Source organism: Zea mays, chromosome 10 (assembly GCF_902167145.1).
Source record: "Zea mays cultivar B73 chromosome 10, Zm-B73-REFERENCE-NAM-5.0, whole genome shotgun sequence".
Classification (NCBI taxonomy): Eukaryota; Viridiplantae; Streptophyta; class Magnoliopsida; order Poales; family Poaceae; genus Zea; species Zea mays.
The window spans coordinates 111396248-111421526 of NC_050105.1; positions in this window are offsets into that span (position 1 = coordinate 111396248).

Genomic DNA, 25279 nt, shown 5'->3' on the forward strand with positions numbered 1-25279 from the left:
GCGGTTGGCCAGTAGAAACATTGTCGGAAGGCGTTTCCAACGAGGGCTCGAGGCGCTGCGTGATGACCTCAAGCCCCCGCGTGTATTTCTTGCAATAGCTCCTGACCTTCGGCGATGGATATGCATCGCTGGAGGATGCTTGACGGGCTGTGGCGGTAGAGCTCCTTTTCGTCACCCAGCAAGACGAACGACCTGGCGCGCCGCGCCAGTCGCCGAGCTTCAGCTCTGTCGAGGGGTAGCTCTCCTCGGTGGAGATATTGCAGGTACGGGGTCTGCCAGTTTCGATTAGGCGTGACCCCATTCTGCTCTTCCTCGATGCGCAGTGCCTCACCCTCGGCTGCCGAGGGTGCCTCGGGCTGAGCCGAGGGTGCCTCGGGCAGGGTCGAGGCCTCCTCGGGCTCGGGCGTGTCGTCGGTCTTGACGGAGGGTTGATGTAGGTCTCGGGAGAAGATGTCCGAGGGAACCATTGTCCACCCCGAGGTTATTTTAGCCAGCTCGTCCGCAGTCTCGTTGTATCGTCGAGCGATGTGGTTGAGCTCGAGCCCGTAGAACTTGTCTTCCAGGCGCCGAACCTCGTCGCAGTAGGCTTCCATCTTCGGGTCGCGGCAATGGGAGTTCTTCATGACTTGGTTGATGACAAGCTGCGAGTCGCCACGAGCATCGAGGCGCCGAACCCCTAGCTCGATGGCGATGCGCAACCCGTTAACCAGGGCCTCGTACTCGGCCATGTTGTTTGACGCCGGGAAATGGAGGCGCAGCACGTAGCGAAGGTGCTTCTCGAGGGGTGAGATGAAGAGCAGGCCCACGCCCGCTCCTGTTTTCATCAGCGACCCATCGAAATACATGGTCCAAAGTTTCGGTTGGATCGGAGCTGCTGGAAGCTGGGTGTTGACCCATTCAGCCACAAAGTCCGCCAAGACTTGGGACTTGATGGCCTTCCGAGGAGCGAATGAGATTGTTTCGCCCATGATCTCCACCGCCCATTTTGCAATCCTACCCGAGGCCTCTCGGCACTGGATGATCTCCCCCAGGGGGAAGGATGACACCATAGTCACCGGATGAGACTCGAAGTAGTGTCCCAGCTTTCGCCGCGTCAGAATTACCGCGTACAGTAGCTTCTGAATTTGCGGGTAGCGGATTTTGGTCTCGGACAGTACCTCACTGATGAAGTAGACCAGCCTCTGGACGAGCAATGTATGCCCTTCTTCTCGTCTCTCGACTATGATCGCGGCGCTGACCACCTGAGTGGTTGCAGCTATGTAGATCAAGAGGGCTTCTCCGGCAGCGGGGGCACCAAGATGGGCGCGCTTGTAAGGAGCGCCTTTAAGTTCCCGAGGGCTTCCTCGGCCTTGGGGGTCCAAGTGAAGCACTCGGTCTTCCTTAAGAGGCGGTACAGGGGTAGGCCTCTTTCGCCGAGGCGCGAGATGAAGCGGCTCAGAGCCGCAAGGCATCCCATGACCCTCTGTACTCCCTTCAGGTCCTTGATAGGCCCCATGTTGGTGATGGCCGCGATTTTCTCTGGGTTGGCCTCAATGCCCCGCTCGGAGACGATGAACCCCAGGAGCATGCCTCGGGGGACTCCGAAGACACACTTCTCGGGATTGAGTTTCACGCCTTTCGCCTTGAGACACTTGAATGTCGTTTCAAGGTCAGTGAGGAGGTCGGAGGCTTTCCTCGTCTTGACTACGATGTCATCGACGTAAGCCTCTATCGTTCGGCCAATGTGCTCTCCGAACACGTGGTTCATGCACCTTTGGTATGTCGCACCTGCATTCCTTAAACCGAATGGTATAGTAATATAGCATTACATGCCAAAAGGTGTGATGAAAGAAGTCGCGAGCTGGTCGGACTCTTTCATCCTGATTTGGTGATACCCTGAGTAGGCATCGAGGAATGACATGGTTTCACACCCAGCAGTGGAATCCACGATTTGATTGATGCGAGGCAGAGGGTAGGGAACCTTCGGACATGCTTTGTTTAGACCAGTGTAGTCTACACACATCCTCCATTTCCCACCTTTCTTTTTCACAAGCACAGGGTTGGCTAGCCATTCGGGATGGAATACCTCTTTGATGAACCCTGCAGCCATCAGCTTGTGGATCTCCTCGCCTATGGCTCTGCGCTTTTCTTTGTCGAATCGGCGCAGATGCTGCTTCACGGGTCAGGCTCCAGCTTGGATATCCAGCGAGTGCTCGGCGACATCCCTCGGTATGCCAGGCATGTCCGAGGGACTCCACGCAAAAACCTCGGCGTTTGCGCGGAGAAAGTCGACGAGCACTGCTTCCTATTTGGGGTCGAGCTCGGAGCCGATCCGGACTTGCTTGGAGGCGTCGTTGCTGGGGTCGAGAGGGACGGACTTAACCGCCTCTGCTGGCTCGAAGTTGCTGGCATGGCGCTTCGCATCTGGCACCTCCTTGGAGAGCTCTCCAGGTCGGCGATGAGGGCCTCGGATTCGGCGAGGGCCTCAGCGTACTCCACGCACTCCACGTCGCATTCGTACGCGTGTCGGTACGTGGATCCGACGGTGATGACCCCGTTGGGGCCCGGCATCTTGAGCTTGAGGTAGGTGTAGTTGGGGACGGCCATGAACTTGGCGTAGCATGGTCTCCCCAGCACTGCGTGGTAGGTTCCTCGGAACCCGACCACCTCGAACGTGAGGGTTTCCTATCGGAAGTTGGAGGGAGTCCCGAAGCAGACGGGCAGATCGAGTTGTCCAAGGGGCTGGACGCGCTTCCCGGGAATGATCCCGTGAAAGGGCACCGCACCGGCCCGGATCGTGGACAGATCGATCTGCAAGAGCCCGAGGGTCTCGGCGTAGATGATGTTGAGGCTGCTGCCTCCGTCCATGAGGACCTTGGTAAGCCTGACGTTGCCGATGACAGCATCGACAACGAGCGGGTACTTCCCTGGGCTCGGCACGCGATCGGAGTGGTCGCCTTGGTCGAAGGTGATGGGCTTGTCGGACCAGTCTAGGTAGACTAGCGCCGCCACCTTCACCGAGCAGACCTCCCGGCGCTCCTGCTTGCGGTGCCGAGCCGAGGCGTTCGCCACTTGCCCACCGTAGATCATGAAGCAGTCGTGGACCTCGGGGAACTCCTCTGCTTTGTGGTCTTCCTTCTTGTCGTTGTCATGGGCTCTGCCACCTTCCGCCGGGGGCCCGGCCTTATGGAAGTAGCGCCGAAGCATGACACACTCCTCAAGGGTGTGCTTGACGGTACCCTGATGATAGGGGCACGACTCCTTGAGCATCTTGTCGAACAGGTTGGCCCCTCCGGGAGGCTTCCGAGGGTTCTTGTGCTCGGCGGCGGTGACAAGATCTGTGTCGGTGGCGTCGCGTTTCGCTTGCGACTTCTTCTTGCCCTTCTTCTTTGTGCCACGCTGAGCAGACGCCTCGGGGACGTCTTCCTACTGGCGTCCCTAAGGCTGCTTGTCCTTCCGGAAGATGGCCTCGACCGCCTCCTTACCAGAGGCGAACTTGGTGGCGATGTCCATCAGCTCGCTTGCCCTGGTGGGAGTCTTGCGACCCAGCTTGCTCACCAGGTCGCGGCAAGTGGTGCCGGCGAGGAACGCGCTGATGACATCTGAGTCGGTGATGTTGGGCAGCTCGGTGCGCTGCTTCGAAAATCACCGGATATAGTCCCGCAGGGATTCTCCCGGCTGCTGGCGGCAGCTTCGGAGATCCCAGGAGTTCCCAGGGTGCACGTATGTACCCTGGAAGTTGCCGGCGAAGGCTTTGACCAGGTCATCCCAGTTGGAGATCTGCGTAGGAGGCAGATGCTCTAGCCAGGCTCGGGCGGCGTCGGAGAGGAACAGGGGGAGGTTGCGGATGATGAGGTTGTCATCGTCCATTCCACCCAGCTGCCAGGCCAGCCGGTAGTCCGCGAGCCACAGTTCCGGCCTTGTTTCCCCCGAGTACTTGGTGATGGTAGTCGGGGCTCGGAACCGGGACGGGAACGACGCCCGTCGTATGGCCCGGCTGAAAGCTCGCAGACCGGGTGGTTTGGGCGAGGGACTCCGATCCTCCCCGCTGTCGTAGCGTCCCCCACGCCTGGGGTGGTAGCCTCGGCGCACCTTCTCGTCGAGGTGGGCTCGACGGTCGCGGTGGTGGTGCTCGTTGCCGAGGCGACCTAGGGCTGCAGGCGTTGCGTCCCGCGTGCGCCCGGTGTGGACTGAGGCTTCCCTCATGAATCGGGAAGTCGCGGCGCGATGCTCCGGGGGGTACCCCTACCTTCGGGAGGCAGAGCTTTCGGCCCGTCGGACCGCGGCATCCTCCAGGAGATTCTTGAGCTCTCCCTGGATACGCCGCCCCTCGGTGGTGGATGGCTCCGGCATCGCTCGGAGTAGTATTGCTGCTGCAGCCAGGTTCTGGCCGACCCCACTGGAAGCCGGGGGTAGCCTTGCCCTGGCATCGTCTGCGATGCGGTGCTGGACGTCCTGGGCCAGATGACACGCTTCTCCGGCCGGTGATCGGCCTGCCCACTCCTGCCCGATGTTTTGCCGGAGCTGCACAAGTTGTCCTGCTTCCTCGTCGAGCTTGGCCTGCATCTCACGGATTTGCTCGAGCTGTGTGTCCTGACCCCCTGCAGGCCTAGGGGGATCGCCGTCCTCCGGCATACCAAGGTGGTTGCCTTCGTCGAGACCCCCTAGATCGACGTGGAAGCATTCGCGACTTGGGCCACAGTCCTCGTCGTCGAGGCTGTGGCCACCATCGGAGTAATCGGAGAGGCAGTAGTCACATGAGGCCATGAAGTCTCACATGGCACTGGGGTTACTGAGCCCGGAGAAATCCCAACCAGAGTCGGGCTCGTCATCTTCCTCGGAACCCGGGGGCCCGTAGGTCGAGACGGTCGTCAGTTAGTCCCAGGTTGACCACATATGGCACCCCGGAAAGTTAGGATATGCCTTTATGAAAGCGTCCACCGAAGCGGGGTCGCTTGGTGGGTCGAAGCTGAATCTAAAATGCACAGGGTGGAAAACGGACGGTACCCCTTGATCGATGGATGGTGACGAAGTCGCGTCGGGGACGGACTGCACCGTTATCTCAGGTACGAGGCAAACGCTCAGCAAGTCCTTCGCGAGCGTGCTGGCGTCATCCGTCTGCTTGGGGTTGGCGTGTTGCGAGGAAACGACGCTCGTCTTCGTCTCAGACGCGAGGTCAACGCCCGACATGTCCCCCGCTGGGGCGCCGGCGCCGTCGACTCGCTCGACAGCCAACGAGGTGCCGCCTCCTGCTTGGCCATGGTTGCCCCGCCTCCTCCTCCTGCGGCGGGGAAGGTGACGGGACAAGCCCAGATGTCGTTCTTCCGCCACGCGGGGAAGACGTCGTCGATTCCGCCGCCGTCGAGCGGGCTGACGGCCGTCGTTGTCGTTGTCGCGCGGCGGAGGAAGGAGTACCATGTCGTAGCTGCCGTCGAGGGACATGAACTCGAGACTCCCGAAACGGAGCAGCGTCCTGGGCTGGAGAGGTTGCTGGAGACTACCCATCTGGAGCTTGACGGGAAGCTGTTGGTCAACACGCAGCAGGCCCCTACCTGGCGTGCCAACTGTCGGCGTTTCAACCCCGGGGGGTCCCTGGACCGATGAGTAAATTGTCGCTGCGTGTCCCAGCCCAGATGGGTCGGCGCGAGATGGAACACAAGGGGGAAAAAGGGGAACCGCGGCTCGTGTTATCCTGCGCCCAGGGTGGATGCGCTTGCAGTAGGGGGTTACAAGCGTTCGTGAGGGAGAGAGAGAGAGCCTGTCCGTCAGCTCGTTCTCCCGCGCGGCCACCTTCTCGTACGAGGGCCCTAGACCTTCCTTTTATAGATGTAAGGAGAGGGCCCAGGTGTACAATGGGGGGTGTAGCAACGTGCTAACGTGTCCTGCAGAGGGGAGCCAGAGCCCTATGTACATGCCGACGTGGCTGTCGAAGAGGTGTTGGTGCCCTGTTCATATGATGTCGTGGCCGTCGGAGGAGCGCTTGAGCCCTATAGAAGCACAGCTGTCGGGGCTGTCGGGTCCTTGCTGACGTAAGGCGCTGAGAACCGTCGTTGTCATAGGAGCATGCGGGGTGCCATCATTACTTGTTTTACCGGGACGAGCCAGATGTGACGCCGGTCTTGTTCCCTGTAGCCTGAGCTAGCTAGGGGTAGGGTAATGATGTACCCCCTGTAACATGGTCGGTCTGAGCCCAAGGTCGGGCGAGGCAGTGACTCCTCCGAGGTCGAGGTTGAGTCCGAGCCCTGGGGTCGGGCGAGGCGGAGACCGTCTTCCGAGGTCGAGGTTGAGTCCGAGCCCTGGGGTCGGGCGAGGTGGAGACCGTCTTCCGAGGTCGAGGTTGAGTCCGAGCCCTGGGGTCGGGCGAGGCGGAGACCGTCTTCCGAGGTCGAGGCGGGGGCCGAGCCCTAGGGTCGGGCGAGGCGGAGCTTCCTATGGCGCCCGAGGCTGGACTTGGCTGCTGTCAGCCTCACCCTGGCGGGTGGCACAGCAGTCGGAGCAGGGCAGGCGACGCTATTTTCTCGTCAGGTCAGTCAGTGGAGGGGCGAAGTGACTGCGGTCGCTCCGGCCCTGCCGACTGAGGAACGCGCATCAGGATAAGGTGTCAGGTGATCCTTGCATTGAATGCTCCTGCGATATGGTCGGTTGGCGTGGCGATCTGGCCAAGGTTGCTTCACTGCGAAGCCTGCCCGAGCTGGGCCTCGGGCGAGTCGAAGGTGCGCTCGTTGCTTGAGGAGGCCCTCGGGCGAGGCGTGAATCCACCTGGGTCTACGGTTCCTGCCAAAGGCTAGGCTCGAGCGAGGCGAGATCGTGTCCCTTGAGTGGACGGAGCTTTGACCTGTATTGCGCCCATCAGGCCTTTGCAGCTTGTGCTGATGGTGGTTACCAGCCGAGTTTAGGAGTCTTGGGGGTACCCCTAATTATGGTCCCCGACACATGTGTTCTATGCCTTGATCATGTTACTTCATATGATTTGTTGCCTATTTATGGTGCTCAAGTTGTGCAAGGGATCCCCGGACCTCACAAGTCCATGTGTGAATGGTGCACATATTTAGGGGGAGATGTGCTACAACTTGACCCTTTTGAGACTAACCTTTGTGCTTGAGTATACTTGATGTAGTCTCAAAAGTGCATTGAAAGGGAAAGGTGAACTTGGACGATGCAAAGACTTCCACTGCACTCCGGTATTAGTGTACTCACTTCCAAGTTCATACATATGCTCTCATTGCCTTTTTGCTCTTAAGTGACATTTTTGGTGAGGCAATGGGGTTAAAGGGCCAATAATGATCCTGTTTTGGTGCTTAATGCCAAAGGGGGAGAAATTAAGGCCAAAGCAAATGGATCAGCTACCACTTGTGAATTTTGAAAATACTAAAGTTAGAATTTTTGATTTGTCCAAAGTACTCTTATTGCAAAATTTGGTCTCTTGTGGGGGAGAATTTTGATTATGGGAAAAAGGGGGAGTTTTTTGCACTTGATCAATTTTATTCTTGGAATAACTCTTTATGGCAAAGAGCGATCCAAATATGCCAAATTATAGTCAAAAACAATTTGGTCTTCAATTGCATTGATGTTGCACTTCTTTTGGTTGCTTTTGGTTGTGTTGGCATAAATCACCAAAAAGGGGGAGATTGAAAGGGAAATGTGCCCTTGGGCAATTTCTATAATGTTTTGGTGATTAAGTGCCCAACACATTTAATTAAGTTCTAATGTGCCAAATAAAGTGAGAAGTGCAAATCAAGGAAAAAGGTATGTTTCTAGACTTGGTGAATTGTTTTGTGTACTAACATGGTTATCCAAGTCCTAGAAACAGTGACTAAAGAAGAAGAAAGGAAAAGGGAAAATCTTGGCTCTATGCAGCCAATCTACAGCTCGGTCTGGCACACCGGACTATCCAGTGGTGCACCGGACAGTGTCTGGTGCGCCAAGCTGGTCCGTGTGAACTCGCCGCTCTCGGGATTCGACGGCGGCGTACGGCTGTAATTCACCGGACTGTCCGGTGAGCCAACAGTCGCCAGCGCCAATGGTCGACCGCGCAATCCACGGGCGGCGCGTGGCCCGCAACAACGGTCGGCTGGGCACACCGAACTGTCCGGTGTGCACCGGACAGTGTTCGGTGCGCCAACTGACCTCGAGGACCAACGGTCGGATGCGCCAGAAAAGGAAGGAGATCGCGCACCGGACAGCTACAGTGACTGCCTAGTGGTGCACCGGACTGTCCGGTGCACCATCCGACAGAAGGCAAGTTTGGCCTTCCAAGTTGGCCTCCAACGGCTCCTAGCTGCCTTGGGGCTATAAAAGGGACCCCTAGGCACATGGAGGGGTCACAAAAGTATTCTCTTAGTATTCTCAAGCATCCAGACTCCACTCTTGCGCATTCGCTTCATTGTGTTAGTGATTTGGGCTCCATTCGAGTTGTGCACTCCCTAAGTTGTCATTTGAGCTCAAGTCTTCACTTGTGTGCGTGGTTGTGCTGCGTATTTGGGTCTTATGTGTGTTGCTCTTCCCAACCTTACTCCGTGCTTTCTTTGTGATCAATATTGTAAGGGCGAGAGGCTCCAACTTGTGGAGATTCCTCGCAAATGGGAAGAAAACTATAAGGAAGAAAGCCGTGGTATTCAAGTTGATCATTGGATCACTTGAAAGGGGTTGAGTGCAACCCTCGTCCATTGGGACGCCACAACATGGAAGTAGGCAAGTGTTACTTGGCCGAACCACGGGATAAAATCGTGTGTCTCTTGTGATTGTTTTGTCCACAAGAACTCGCCTCTCAACTACTTAGTCGCACTAACACTTTTATAACTAAGTTTTGTGGCTATTTAGTGTTTAATTTTACAGGATCACCTATTCAACCCCCCCCCCTCTAGGTGCTCTCACGTTTGAACTTCTTTGCCTTATATTTTGGCGGTATAAGTTTTGCATCCCTTTAGGAACGACTTTTGAACTTCTTCGCCTTATATTTTGGCGGTATTTGGCTCTGCATTCCCTTTGGAACGACTTTTGAGCAGAAAACTTATGTTGCGCTCCCTTAGGAACGACTTTTTGTAGCTTCGTCATGCTTTGCATCCCCTTGGGGACGACTTTTGAGCTTCTCCCTGTTTCTCTTTTTGCACTCGATGGTGCAGGCTCAGATTTTACATGTTACATCTTTAGGGGATTTGGCCCTCATGGGGCTAAATAAGAATGAAAAATTACAAGCTATGGCCCCATTAAAAACCTTTCTCCCCTCTTGAAAGGAAAAGGGTGCCATAGAAAAAATGAAAAAGAAAAATTACATCAAATTACACATAATATCGTCGAAGCTCATCCGCATTCCAAGATCTGGGTATGTCGTTGTCGTCCACATCCTTCAATCTGTAAGAACCGGGTCTTGACGAAGATACTACCAGAAAAGGACATTCCCACTTTAGTTGCAACTTGCCCACTATGTCTGGGTTGGCCGCTCTCCGAAGCACCAAATGCCCTGCCTTGATGTTTTTCAATCGAACTTTTCTATCACGCCACTTTATTGTTTTGGCCTGGTATTTATTGATGTGCTTTATAGCCTGAAGTCTGGTCCCTTCTATAGTATCTTTTGTTACTTGATAATCAGCTTCGTCTTTTGCCGAAGCTATTGTTCTTATTGATCATGTCTTTGCCTCTTCTGGAGTTATTGCTTCATCACCAAACAAGAGTTTGAAGGGTGTAAATCCTGTTGACCTTGACACAGTTGTATTGTGGCTCCACACCACTTTAATCAGCTCGTCTGGCCACTTTCCTTTGGGCTGATTGAAGATTAGCTTCATTCTTCTTGTCATTATGATGCCATTTGCTCTTTCTACCAACCCATTTGACTCCGGATGCCTAACTGATGCAAAATGGATCTTCGTACCAATCTGGTCACAGAAATCCTTGAATGTTTTGGCGTCAAACTGTGTTCCATTGCCCACGGTTATTGCCTTTGGCACGCCGAAACGACAAACAATATTCTGCCTAAAGAATTTTTGGACTGTGGCCGAAGTTATTGTAGCCAAGGGCTTTGCTTCAATCCACTTAGAAAAATATTCTACTGCCACCACAACATACTTCAAATTACCTACCCCGGTGGGAGTGGACCTAACAAATCCAGGCCCCATCTTTGCAATGGCCAAGTAGGTTGTATCAGCTGTGTGAGAGACGAAGGTTGCTTCTGGTCTCTTGCACATTTTTGACTATTCTTGCACTTTTGAACCAGTTCTGCTGCATCCAAAGCTGCCTTCGGCCAATAAAATCCTTGCCTAAAAACCTTTCCTAGCAAAGGCCTGGACCCAATGTGAGATCCACACAGTCCTGCATGTATTTCCCTCATTAGCTCTATACCTTCGGTTCTGGATAAGCACTTGAGGAGTGGAGAGCACACTCCATGCTTGTACAACTCCCCTTCTATCATGACATATGGTCTTGTCCTTGTTTCCATTCTTTTATTATAAACTTCGTCATCCAAAAGACAATTTCCTTGGAGGAAGGATATAATTTCAGTCCTCCAATCTTCACTATGTACATGTGATATTGTGAGGACCGCTCACTCCATGAGTTCAACCGAAGGTGCTTTTATTGTCTCAAAGAATACTTCCAAAGGTAAGGGGAGCCCTTGTGCTGCTGATTCAGCCAGTAGGTCTGCATGCTCATTCTCCCCTCTTGGGATATTCTTTACAAAAAAAAAACCTTCGAAAGAAGCCTCCAACCTTCGAACTGTGTCCAAATATTTTTCAAGCTTCGGGTCACTTGCCTTGCTGCTTTTATCCACATGGCCAGAGATGACTTGGGAGTCAGTTTTAAGAATCGCCCTTCTTATTCCCATTGCCTTTAGCTTCCGAAGCCCCAACAGAAGGGCTTCGTATTCAGCAATGTTGTTTGTACAACTAAAGTCTAGTCTTGTTGCGTAGCATGTTCTGACTTTAGAGGGCGCTACTAATACGGCAGCAGCTCCTGCGCCGAAGGTTCCCCAAGAACCATCACAAAAGACCGTCCAGGCTTCGGCATCTTTTGTTGCTTCTTCTCCTTGAGCCCCTGACGTCCAATCAGCAATGAAGTCTGCTAAGGCCTGAGACTAAATTGAGGATCTATGAACATAATCAATAGAAAATTCATTGAGCTCGACAGCCCATTTTCCGATCCTCCCGGTAGCTTCTCTATTTCTCATTATGTCCTTCAGAGGTTGTGACGAAGGAACAATTATATGATATGCTTGAAAGTAGTGTCGAAGCTTCCTAGAGGCCATCAACACAGCATATAACACCTTCTCCAATTCTGTATAATTTCTCTTGGATAAGCTTAGAACTTCGGAGACAAAATATACTGTGCTTGTTTTTTGACCTGGCCATCTTGCTTCTCTTGCACAAGCGCTACACTGACTGCAGAGTGGGAAGCTGCTACATATAAGAGCAATGGAGCCCCTGGCGAAGGTGGAGTTAATGTTGTCAAGTCGATCAAGTATTGCTTTAACTCTTCGAAAGCTTTTTGCTGAGCCGGACCCCATTGAAAAACTTCGGGTGACTTCAGTATTTCAAAGAATGGCAGATTTCTTTCTGCTGATCTGGATATGAATATGTTTAATGATGTCAGTCTTCCTGCTAGCCGTTGGGCCCCCTTTTTTGTATTTGGCGGCTCCATCTGAAGGATAGCTTCGATCTTATAGGGGTTAGCTTCGATTCCCTTCGTTGAAACCAAACAGTGGAAGTGAGTTCACCGGAGGTGGGCGCCAATGTTGGGGACTTGTTCTCAAATGCTATGAATCAAGAACAAGGCAACACAAAATATTAATGGTGAAAGCCCTTCATCCTTTGAAGCATTATCTCCCTTAGGATTTAATGATCTTCAGACAAAGGTTATGAAAGATGTACCTTCATAATCATAGTGTATAATAATGGAAGTAGAAACATATGAAACATGGGAAGTATCATGAATAATCATATGGCATCATTTATATAGCATCATGAATGAATATAAATTATATTGAGTTACATTTATACTTTCGGCTTGATGGAAGGCAAAAATCAAAGTGTGACGTGCAAGTGAATACAAGTCCGCGTGAACAGTACGAGGTTACTGTTCATCTATCTATAGGCACGAGACGCAGCCCGATCGAAATTACATTCATGCCCTCGACAAATAACTATAAACATGACACAAACTATCATGGACTGATCAGTCTTTTCCTCTTTAGGTCGGTGCAGCCCTTCGTCTCAAGGCATGTTACTATGTCGAAGCTCCCTGGATTGTAGCTTCAGCCTGTACCTTCGTACTGTGTATGCTTATGTGCCAACTTACTTAGAGGACCTTCAGCAACGAAGCAGGCCCCCAACAGTATGCCTTCAACCGCGCTAACCAATTTGTGGTACATACAAGCAGTGCCCAAATCTTCGAGAGTTTCAATGGTGATTTCATATTGTGATTAATAGCGGTACTAAAATGTTTAGAACAAGCGAGAAAAGGGGTCAAAAACTCGGTCGGGGAGGGAATGACCACTCCACCGGTATTATATTAAGAAGAGACCGAAACAATGGTTCCGGCCAAGAAATCCTCGAACTAACGGGCTGACGTTAATGGTTCAGTCTGCAACGATCCAACCTAAGAGTGACGCACATGACATTGTAACCCGAGAGGATGAGGCACAACGAGGGAACTTTTTATTTAACCTAGCCAAAAAATTCGTTCTCGAGCATAATTGTACTCATGACTTAGAATTGGAAGTGCTAATCGAAAGCCTTAAATCATAAAAAAAGTCACCAACACAATGATGGCCCATGTAATGATCATTCACCAATGGCAAGCTCGCTTTCCTTCTTTTCATTTTTCTTGAAAAAACTTTGTTCTTGTCATCTTCAACAGTACAAATTTGCTTTTATCTCTATTTTTCTAACTTTTTTCACCCTTCCTATTTTAAAATAAATCGTCCATCCATAACTCATTTGATGCCTACTAAATTAGACAGAATAAATAGATTAAAAATTTAAATTTGTACTGATGAACATATAAAAATACAGAAATGTTGCTTATCCTTTATCATCTTTCTAAACAAGACATATTACATTTTTAAGACTTCATCAACAAAAAAACACTTAGAGAGGACTTTAAATTTATGACTCTTTTTACCTCGGTGTAGAGAGTAGATCCCTACCTATGTTGTAGGAGCTGCACGCTGGAATTGACCTTCTGTAATCTATATCTCTATGTAAAGCATCACTTTAAATTTTGTAACAGCCACCCAAAAAAATGCACCCAGAATCATCACACCTTTGAAACCAAGGGACGAGATTAGTGTAAATCTCTTCTTTCTCTTACTCAAATCCAACGGTCTAGCTTATTTAGATCATCTCTCTCCATCAATCCCTCACAGTTGCTTACCGAGGAAATGAAAGTCGCCTAGAGGGGGGTGAATAGGGCGAAACTGAAATTTACAAAGTTAATCACAACTACAAGCCGGGTTAGCGTTAGAAATAATAATGAGTCCGAGAGAGAGGGCGCAAAACAAATCGCAAGCGAATAAAGAGTGTGATACACGGATTTGTTTTACCGAGGTTCGGTTCTTGCAAACCTACTCCCCGTTGAGGTGGTCACAAAGACCGGGTCTCTTTCAACCCTTTCCCTCTCTCAAACGGTCCCTCGGACCGAGTGAGCTTCTTCTTCTCAAACAAATGGAACACGAAGTTCCCGCAAGGACCACCACACGATTGGTGTCTCTTGCCTCAATTACAAGTGAGTTTAATCTCAAGAAAGAATGAGAAAGAAAAGAAGCGATCCAAGCGCAAGAGCTCAAATGAACACGACAAATCACTCTCTCTAATCACTAACGCTTTGTGTGGAGTTGGGAGAGGATTTGATCTCTTTGGTGTGTCTTGTATTGAATGCTTAGAGCTCTTGTAAGTAGTTGGAGGGTGGAAACTTGGATGACTTGAATGAGGGGTGGTTGGGGGTATTTATAACCCCAACCACCAAACTAGTCGTTTGGTGAAGGCTGCTGTCGACGGGCGCACTGGACAGTCCGGTGCGCCACCGGACAATGTCCGGTGCGCCAGCCACGTCACCCGGCCGTTAGGGTTCGACCGTTGGAGCTCTGTCTTGTGGGCCCGCCTGGCTGTCCGGTGGCGCACCGGACAAGTCCTGTAGACTGTCCGGTGTGCCACCCGCGCGTGCTCTGACCTCTGCGCGTGCAGGCGCGCATTTAATGCGTTGCAGTCGACCGTTGCGCACGAAGTAGCCATTGCTCCGTTGGCTCACCGGACAGTCCGGTGTGCACCGGACATGTCCGGTGAATTTTAGCGGAGCGGAAATCCGAAGCTGGCGGGTTTAGAGTTGCTCTCCCTTGGGGCACCGGACACTGTCCGGTGGTTCACCGGACAGTCCGGTGAATTATAGTGAAGCGCCTCTGAGAATTCCCGAAGGTGCGAAGTTTAGCTTGGAGTCCCCTGGTGCACCGGACACTGTCCGGTGGCACACCGGACAGTCCGGTGCGCCAGACCAGGGCACACTTCGGTTATCCCTTACTCTTTTTGTTGAACCCTTTTCTTTGTCTTTTTATTGGCTTGTTGTGAACCTTTGGCACCTGTAGAACTTATAGACTAGAGCAAACTAGTTAGTCTAATTATTTGTGTTGGGCAATTCAACCACCAAAATCAATTAGGAAATAGGTGTAAGCCTAATTCCCTTTCAATCTCCCCCTTTTTGGTGATTGATGCCAACACAAACCAAAGAAAATGTAGAAGTGCATAATTGAACTAGTTTGCATAATTGTAAGTGCAAAGGTTACTTAGAATTGAGCCAATATAAATACTTATAAGATACGCATGGATTGTTTATTTAATTTTAACATTTTGGACCACGCTTGCAGCACTTGTTTTGTTTTTGCAAATTCTTGTGTAAATCCTTTTCAAAATCCTTTTGCAAATAGTCAAAGGTAAATGAATAAAATTTTGCGAAGCATTTTCAAGATTTGAAATTTTCTCCCCCTGTTTCAAATGCTTTTCCTTTGACTAAACAAAACTCCCCCTCAATAAATTTCTCCTCTTAGTGTTGAAGAGGGTTTTTATGTTAATTTTGAAGAGGGTATACCAATTTGAAATTACATCACAAATAAGATGCCAATTTGAAAATCCTCCTTTAAAACCAAATTGAAAGACTAAAATTTTTGAAATTGGTGGTGGTGCGGTCCTTTTGCTTTGGGCTCGTGCTCTCTCCCCCTTTGGCATAAATCGCCAAAAACGGAATCATTAGAGCCCTTTGAATTACTTTCTCCCCCTTTGGTAAAAGACATATGAGTGAAGATTATACCAAATGCGGAGAGTTGCTCGGAGCGACGGCGAAGGATGAGTTATGGAGTGGAGTGGAAGCCTTTGTCTTCGCCGAAGACTCCAATTCCCTTTCAATACACCTATGACTTGGTTTGACATTCACTTGAAAACAAATTAGTCATAGCATATAAAAGAGATATGATCAAAGGTACACTTATGAGCTATGTGTGCAAGACATCAAAAGAAATTCCTAGAATCAAGAATATTTAGCTCATGCCTAAGTTTGTTAAAAGTTTGTTCATCTAGTGGCTTGGTAAAGATATCGACTAATTGATCTTTTGTGTTAATATATGCAATCTCGATATCTCCCTTTTGTTGGTGATCCCTTAGAAAATGATACTGAATGGCTATGTGTTTAGTGCGGCTATGCTCAACGGGATTATCCGCCATGCGGATTGCACTCTCATTATCACATAGAAGAGGAACTTTGGTTAATTTGTAACCATAGTCCCTAAGGGTTTGCCTCATCCAAAGTAGTTGCGCGCAACAATGGCCTGCGGCAATATACTCGGCTTCGGCGGTAGAAAGAGCGACGGAATTTTGCTTCTTTGAAGCCCAAGACACCAAGGATCTTCCCAAGAACTGGCAAGTCCCCGATGTGCTCTTTCTATTAATTTTACACCCTGCCCAATCGGCATCCGAATAACCAATTAAATTAAAGGCGGATCCCCTAGGATACCAAAGCCCAAACTTAGGAGTATAGGCTAAGGGCCCCTTTGGTAGGGCTTATTTTTCAGCTTCGGCTCTGGCTCATGCAAAAGTTGTGCCAAACACCTCTTTTTCAAATGGCTTCACCAGTGAAGTGCTTTTCCAAAATGAACTAGAGGGCATGAGCCAAAAAAAGTGGCTCACCCGGCTTCAGCTCACGTCATTTTTGCACAATAGCTCTCCTACCAGTCCAAATTATTTTTTTTGGTCCTACCCTCGATCCCTAGCCACGTATAGGAGAGATTTTTCAGAAAAACTATACAAGGGTCTTTCTGAAAAACAACCTATAAGCCATTTTGCCAAATGATTTTTCAGAATGGCTTTGGCTCATCTAAAGAAGTGGCTTCACCTCATGAGCCAGAGCCAAAGCCGTTTTTGGAGAAGCCAGAGCCCTGCCAAAGGGGCCCTAAATATCTCAAGATTCGTTTTACGGCCGTAAGGTGAGCTTCCTTAGGGTCGGCTTGGAATCTTGCACACATGCATACGGAAAGCATAATGTCCGGTCGAGATGCACATAAATAAAGTAAAGAGCCTATCATCGATCGGTATACCTTTTGATCGACGGATTTACCTCCCGTGTCGAGGTCGAGATGCCCATTGGTTCCCATGGGGGTCTTGATGGGCTTGGCATCCTTCATCCCAAACTTGCTTAGAATATCTTGAATATACTTTGTTTGGCTAATGAAGGTGTCCTCTTGGAGTTGCTTCACTTGAAATCCCAAGAAGTACTTCAACTCCCCCATCATCGACATCTCGAATTTTTGTGTCATGATCCTACTAAATTCCTCACATGTAGATTCGTTAGTAGACCCAAATATAATATCATCAACATAAATTTGGCATAAAACAAATCATTGTCAAGAGTTTTGGTAAATAAAGTAGGATCGTCTTTTCCGACTTTGAAGCCATTAGCAATAAGGAAATCTCGTAGGCATTCATACCATGCTCTTGGGGCTTGCTTGAGCCCATAAAGCGCCTTAGAGAGCCTATAGACATGGTTAGGATACTCACTGTCTTCAAAGCCGGGAGGTTGCTCAACATAGACCTCTTCCTTGATTGGTCCATTGAGGAAGGCACTCTTCACGTCCATTTGGTAAAGCTTGAAGCCATGGTAAGTAGCATAGGCTAATAATATACGAATTGACTCAAGCCTAGCTACGGGTGCATAGGTTTCACCAAAATCCAAACCTTCGACTTGGGAGTATCCCTTGGCCACAAGTCGGGCTTTGTTCCTTGTCACCACACCATGCTCGTCTTGCTTGTTGCGGAAGACCCACTTGGTTCCTACAACATTTTGATTGGGATGTGGAACCAAATGCCATACCTCATTTCTAGTGAAATTGTTGAGCTCCTCTTGCATTGCTACCACCCAATCCGAATCTTGTAGTGCTTCCTCTACCCTGTGTGGCTCAATAGAGGAAACAAAAGAGTAATGCTCACAAAAATGTGCAACACGAGATCTAGTGGTTACCCCCTTATGGATGTCGCCGAGGATGCTGTCGACGGGGTGATCTCGTTGGATTGCTTGGTGGACTCTTGGGTGTGGCGGTCTTGGTTCTTCATCCTCCTTGTCTTGATCATTTGCATCTCTCCCTTGATTATTGCCGTCATCTTGAGATGGCTCATCTTCTTGATCTTCTCCTTCATCAACTTGAGCCTCATCCTCATTTTGGGTTGGTGGAGATGCTTGCGTGGAGGAGGATGGTTGATCTTGTGTATTTGGAGGCTCTTTGGATTCCTTAGGACACACATCGCCAATGAACATGTTCCTTAGCGCGATGCACGGAGCCTCTTCATCACCTATCTCATCAAGATCAACTTGCTCTACTTGAGAGCCGTTAGTCTCATCAAACACAATGTCACAAGAAACTTCAACTAGTCCTGAGGACTTGTTAAAGACTCTATATGCCCTTGTGTTTGAATCATATCCTAGTAAAAAGCCTTCTACAGTCTTAGGAGCAAATTTAGATTTTCTACCTCTTTTAACAAGAATAAAGCATTTGCTACCAAAGACTCTAAAATATGAAATATTGGGCTTTTTACCAGTTAGGAGTTCGTATGATGTCTTCTTGAGGATTCGGTGTAGATACAACCGGTTGATGGCGTAGCAGGCGGTGTTGACCGCCTCGGCCCAAAACCGATCCGAAGTTTTGTATTCATCAAGCATGGTTCTTGCCATGTCCAATAGAGTTCTATTCTTCCTCTCCACTACACCATTTTGTTGTGGGGTGTAGGGTGAAGAGAACTCATGCTTGATGCCTTCCTCCTCGAGTAAGCCTTCAATTTGTAAGTTTTTGAACTCCGTCCCGTTGTCGCTTCTTATTTTCTTGATCCTTAAGCCGAACTCATTTTGAGCCCGTCTCAAGAATCCCTTTAAGGTTTCTTGGGTATGAGATTTTTCCTGCAAAAAGAACACCCAAGTGAAGCGAGAATAATCATCCACGATGACTAGACAGTACTTACTCCCGCCGATGCTTATGTAAGCTATCGGGCCGAATAGGTCCATGTGTAGGAGCTCCAGTGGCCTATCAGTCGTCATGATGTTCTTGTGTGGATGATGAGCACCAACTTGCTTTCCTGTCTAGCATGCGCTACAAATCCTGTCTTTCTCAAAATGAACATTTGTTAATCCTAAAATGTGCTCTCCCTTTAGAAGCTTATGAAGATTCTTCATCCCAACATGGGCTAGTCGGCGGTGCCAGAGCCAACCCATGTTAGTCTTAGCAATTAAGCAAGTGTCGAGTTCAGCTCTATCAAAATCTACCAAGTATAGCTGACCCTCTAACACTCCCTTAAATGCTATTGAATCATCACTTCTTCTAAAGACAGTGACACTTACATCAGTAAAGAGACAGTTGTAGCCCATTTGACATAATTGCGAAACGGAAAGCAAATTGTAATCTAGGGAATCTACAAGAAAAACATTGGAAATGGAATGGTCAGGTGATATAGAAATTTTACCCAATCCTTTGACCAAACCTTGGTTTCCATCCCCGAATGTGATAGCTCGTTGGGGATCTTGGTTTTTCTCATAGGAGGAGAACATCTTCTTCTCCCCTGTCATATGGTTTGTGCACCCGCTGTCGATTATCCAACTTGAGCCCCCGGATGCATAAACCTACAAAACAAGTTTAGTTCTTGACTTTAGGTACCCAAATAGTTTTGGGTCCTTTGGCATTAGACACAAGAACTTTGGGTACCCAAACACAAGTTTTTGATCCCTTGTGTTTGCCCCCAACATATTTGGCAACTACCTTGCCGGATTTGTTAGTTAACACATAAGATGCATCAAAAGTTTTAAATGAAATGCTATGTTCATTTGATGCACTAGGAGTTTTCTTCTTAGGCAACTTAGCACGGGTTGGTTGCCTAGAACTAGATGCCTCACCCTTATACATAAAAGCATGGTTAGGGCCAGAGTGAGACTTCCTAGAGTGAATTCTCCTAATTTTGCTCTCGGGATAACCGGCAGGGTACAAAATGTAACCCTCGTTATCCTGAGGCATGGGAGCCTTGCCCTTAACAAAATTAGATAATCTCTTAGGACGGGCATTAATTTTGACATTGTCCCCCTTTTGGAAGCCAATGTCATCCTTGATGCTAGGGCGTCTCCCACTATAAAGCATACTACGAGCAAATTTAAATTTTTCATTTTCAAGTTCATGCTCGACAATTTTAGCATCTAATTTTGCTATATGATCATTTTGTTGCTTAATTAAGACCATATGATCATGAATAGCATCAATATCAACATCTCTACATCTAGTGCAAATAGAAACATGCTCAATGGTAGATGTAGAGGTTTTGCAAGATTTTAATTCTACAACCTTAGCATGTAATATATCATTTTCACTTCTAAGGTTAGAAATAGTAACATTGCAAACATCAAAATCTTTAACCTTAGCAAGCAATTTTTCATTTTTATTCCTAAGGCTAGTAAGAGAAATGTTCAATTCTTCAATCTTAGTAAGCAAATCAACATTATCATTTCTAGGATTGGGAATTGAAACATCACAAGCATTTGAATCTACCTTAGCAATAAGTTTAGCATTGTCATTTCTAAGGTTGTCAATAGTTTCATGGCAAGTGCTTAGCTCACTAGATAATTTTTCACATTTTTCTACTTCTAAAGCGTAAGCATTTTTAAACTTAACATGCTTCTTATTTTCTTTAATAAGGAAGTCCTCTTGGGTGTCCAAGAGATCATCCTTTTCATGAATAGCACTAATCAATTCATTTAATTTTTCCTTTTGTTGCATGTTTAGGTTGGCAAAAAGGGTGCGCAAATTATCCTCCTCATCACTAGCATTATCATCATCACTAGAGGTTTCATATTTAGTGGAGGATCTTGATTTTACCTTCTTCTTTTTGCCGTCCTTTGCCATGAGGCACTTGTGGCCGACGTTGGGGAAGAGGAGTCCCTTGGTGACGGCGATGTTGGCGGCGTCCTTGTCGGAGGAGGAGTCGGTGGAGCTCTCGTCGGAGTCCCACTCACGACACACATGCGCATCGCCGCCCTTCTTCTTGTGGTACCTCTTCTTTTCCTTTCTTCTCCCCTTCTTGTTGTCGCCCTTGTCACTAGAAATAGGACATTTGGCAATAAAGTTACCGGGCTTACCACACTTGTAGCAAACCTTCTTGGAGCAGGGCTTGTAATCCTTCCCCCTCCTTTGCTTGAGGATTTGGCGGAAGCTCTTGATGATGAGCGTCATCTCCTCGTTGTCGAGCTTGGAGGCGTCGATGGGTGTTCGACTTGGAGTAGATTCCTCCTTCTTTTCTTCCGTCGCCTTGAATGCGACCGGTTGTGCTTCGGACGTGGAGGGGCTATCAAGCTCGTTGATCTTCTTTGAGCCTTTGATCATCAATTCAAAGCTCACAAAATTCCCATTTACTTCCTCAGGAGTTATTAGTGTATATCTAGGATTGCCACGAATTAATTGAACTTGAGTAGGATTAAGGAAAACAAGTGATCTAAGAATAACCTTAACCACCTCGTGGTCATCCCATTTTTTGCTCCCGAGGTTGCGCACTTGGTTCACCAAGGTTTTGAGCCGGTTGTACATGTCTTGTGGCTCCTCCCCTTGGCGAAGACGGAAGCGACCGAGCTCCCCCTCGATCGTTTCCCGCTTGGTGATCTTGGTCACCTCGTCTCCTTCGTGCGCGGTCTTTAGCACGTCCCAAACCTCTTTAGCACTCTTCAACCCTTGCACCTTATTATACTCCTCTCGACTTAGAGAGGCGAGGAGTATAGTTGTGGCTTGAGAGTTGAAGTGTTGGATTTGGGCCATTTCGTCCTCATCATAATCTTCATCCCCTACGGATGGTACCTGTACACCAAACTCAACAACATCCCATATACTTTCGTGGAGTGAGGTTAGGTGATATCGCATCATATCACTCCACCTAGCATAATCTTCACCATCAAACGTTGGTGGTTTGCCTAATGGGATGGAAAGTAAAGGTGTATGTTTAGGAATGCGAGGATAGCGTAGGGGGATCTTACTAAACTTCTTGCGCTCATGCCGCTTAGAAGTGACGGACGGCGCGTCAGAGCCGGAGGTGGAAGGTGATGAAGTATCGGTTTCATAGTAGACCACCTTCCTCATCTTCTTTTTCTTGTCGCCACTCCGGTGCAACTTGTGGGAAGAGGATTTCTTCTCCTTCCCTTTCTTTTTGTTGCGGGATTCTTCCGATGAAGCCTTCCCGTGGCTTGTAGTGGGCTTGTCGCCGGTCTCCATCTCCTTCTTGGCGTGATCTCCCGACATCACTTCGAGCGGTTAGGCTCTAATGAAGCACCGGGCTCTGATACCAATTGAAAGTCGCCTAGAGGGGGGGTGAATAGGGCAAAACTGAAATTTACAAAGTTAATCACAATTACAAGCCGGGTTAGCGTTAGAAATAATAATGAGTCCGAGAGAGAGGGCGCAAAACAAATCGCAAGCGAATAAAGAGTGTGACACACGGATTTGTTTTACCGAGGTTCGGTTCTTGCAAACCTACTCCCCGTTGAGGTGGTCACAAAGACCGGGTCTCTTTCAACCCTTTCCCTCTCTCAAACGGTCCCTCGGACCGAGTGAGCTTCTTCTTCTCAAACAAATGGAACACGAAGTTCCCGCAAGGACCACCACACGATTGGTGTCTCTTGCCTCAATTACAAGTGAGTTTAATCTCAAGAAAGAATGAGAAAGAAAAGAAGCGATCCAAGCGCAAGAGCTCAAATGAACACGACAAATCACTCTCTCTAATCACTAACGCTTTGTGTGGAGTTGGGAGAGGATTTGATCTCTTTGGTGTGTCTTGTATTGAATGCTTAGAGCTCTTGTAAGTAGTTGGAGGGTGGAAACTTGGATGACTTGAATGAGGGGTGGTTGGGGGTATTTATAACCCCAACCACCAAACTAGTCGTTTGGTGAAGGCTGCTGTCGACGGGCGCACCGGACAGTCAGGTGCGCCACCGGACAGTGTTCGGTGCGCCAGCCACGTCACCCGGCCGTTAGGGTTCGACCATTGGAGCTCTGTCTTGTGGGCCCGCCTGGCTGTCCGATGGCGCACCGGACAAGTCTTGTAGACTGTCTGGTGTGCCACACGCGCGTGCTCTGACCTCTGCGAGCGCAGGCGCGCATTTAATGCGTTGCAGTCGACCGTTGCACGCGAAGTAGTCGTTGCTCCGCTGGCTCACCGGACAGTCCGGTGTGCACCGGACATGTCCGGTGAATTTTAGCGGAGCGGAAATCCGAAGCTGGCGGGTTCAGAGTTGCTCTCCCTTGGGGCACCGGACACTGTCCGGTGGTTCACCGGACAGTCCGGTGAATTATAGCGAAGCGCCTCTGAGAATTCCCGAAGGTGCGAAGTTTAGCTTGGAGTCCCCTGGTGCACCGGACACTGTCCGGTGGCACACCGGACAGTCCGGTGCGCCAGACCAGGGCACACTTCGGTTATCCCTTGCTCTTTTTGTTGAACCCTTTTCTTTGTCTTTTTATTGGCTTGTTGTGAACCTTTGGCACCTGTAGAACTTATAGACTAGAGCAAACTAGTTAGTCTAATTATTTGTGTTGGGCAATTCAACCACCAAAATCAATTAGGAAATAGGTGTAAGCCTAATTCCCTTTTAGGAAACATACCACATTCCCGCCTTCGAAAACATATCATTATCAATCCTTGGCTACACCATGTGTGGCTTCTCCATACTAGAAGGTGTTCTCCCAAATATATCACGATGACCCCAATGAGAGGAACCACCCCTTGGGACGAGAAACTGCCGTCTCATATGCGCCACTACTCGCGCGAGCATGTCTCCTAAGTTCCTCCTGTCTCCAAGCACACATTGTGTTTGCAACTTATCATCGCCATTGTCATCAAAATCATGAGGCGAACGTGATGCAAGCTGTTGTTTAAAACATGTAGCACCACTCACTTCTAGTGTTTATAACAATACCTACACTTGAATCTAGAATATATATTCTCCCCGTCCTTCCAAACCGGATCGAGCCAGTCCGACATCCTTGCAAATCTCTACTATACTTAAAGCACCAGTTTCAACGGTCATCTTTTTTTAAAAAAAGTCCCTACATTTCTTCCAAATCAACTCAGCATAAAATGTTAAAAAGCGGTGAAGGAGTTGGGGTTTGAACCCACACCCTAATGGAAGAAGCTGTGAGACACTAGAAGAATTTGTCTAACCAGTAAAACATCGTGCTCAAGTGTTTATAATATTGAATATAAATTGTACATATGTATATATGATTTTTTGTAAAATAAAAATTAATCGTATCGGGCCGGGCCAGCACTACGGGCTAAGGCTACGGTCCAAGCACCTCACGGCGCTCGTGCCGGGTTGGCACTATTAAATGGGTCGTGCCTCGGACCGGCTCGCCAGACACGACCCATCTGGCCATCTATACCTCCACACGATAATGATGGTCCTCGCCTCAGTTGCCACCACCTCGTTCGCCATTCTACTTCTTTTCTCTCTCCCCTCATGCCTCCACCTTCGCACCACCCCATTCTCGGCAGAGAGCGTAGGAGCATGCGCCTCCTCCCCGTATTCGTCCGACACCAGCCCAGACACCGACTCACGCAGTGGCTATTGCACGTCCACGAGGATGTTTCACATCATGCGCACAACATCGTTTTCGCCGTCGTCGGACGTCTCGTTCGTCTTCCCGGCCCTCGCCCTATTCTTCCTCCCCAACCTGCTGTCCCCGCCCACGATCACAGCCGTGAGCCGACCAACACTCGTCGACGCGGGTACGAGACGAGTCGGTCATGCTCCTGGCCTTTCTTCGTGCGTATCGTCAAGGAGGACATGGTGGCGCCTGCCACGCTTAGGTTATCTTGGCGATGAGGAGTCCAGGTCTGAGATATTGGACAAGCAAGGCCCGTAGCGTGGCAGCAGTCGGTGTTGGGGCAAAGGCGAACACGCCCCCCTCGCTCAAAGATTCCCACGCTGACGTATCACAGATCAAAGGCCCCGTCAGCAGGCTTCGCTAGTCAAGCCCGCGGACATCGCCCATGCGAAGGCTCAAGCGCTCCCTTCGACCCAACGAGCCGAGGCCAAGACCATCGAAGACCTCGGGGCCCTGGATGATCGAGACCGCGAAGACCCCAAGTCTTTGTCTCCCTCAATGTAAGAAGGGGCCCGCATACAATCCGGCCCATATTGTAGGGCCCCGCCCGCAGTTCGTCGTGTGGGTAGAGCGGGTTGGGCCACGTCTGTAATAAAGTATGTTGTATTGACACGCTGTAACCCCCCATGAGAGAATATTCCGGGGATAAACTAGGTAGCTGAGGGTCTAATTGTCCTTGGCAGGGCCGGACGGTCCCTCAGTTACCTATAAATACCCCTGCATTGTGCCAATGCAGGGGACGAAAGAAAAACATTGTTGCCCTAACGCCTTGTGTTTAGTGGCATCAAAACGTTCTCTTTTCTTCCTATTAGATTTTGCTATCCCCGGATTAGCAAGTTCCAACATTTGGTGCCCACCGTTCGTGCGATGATAAAACATCCCGCGATGGCCCCCAAGAGAGCAAGTTCGAAGGCTGCTGCCTCCATCGACGACACGGCGAAGGCAGCGCTCCTGGCGGAGAATAAAGGCAAGGCTCTTGTGGACAACACCCTTCAGGAGGCTTTCGAAGATGACGCTGTCAACAGTAAGAGGCAACGCCAGGACAACCCCACGCCCGACGGCACTATGCGCACCTGCAGTTCCGAAGGCGCACCATGAGCACCACCACCAGGCTTTGCTCCTCTAGAAGGCGAAGACACCATAGAAGATGGCGAGATCATA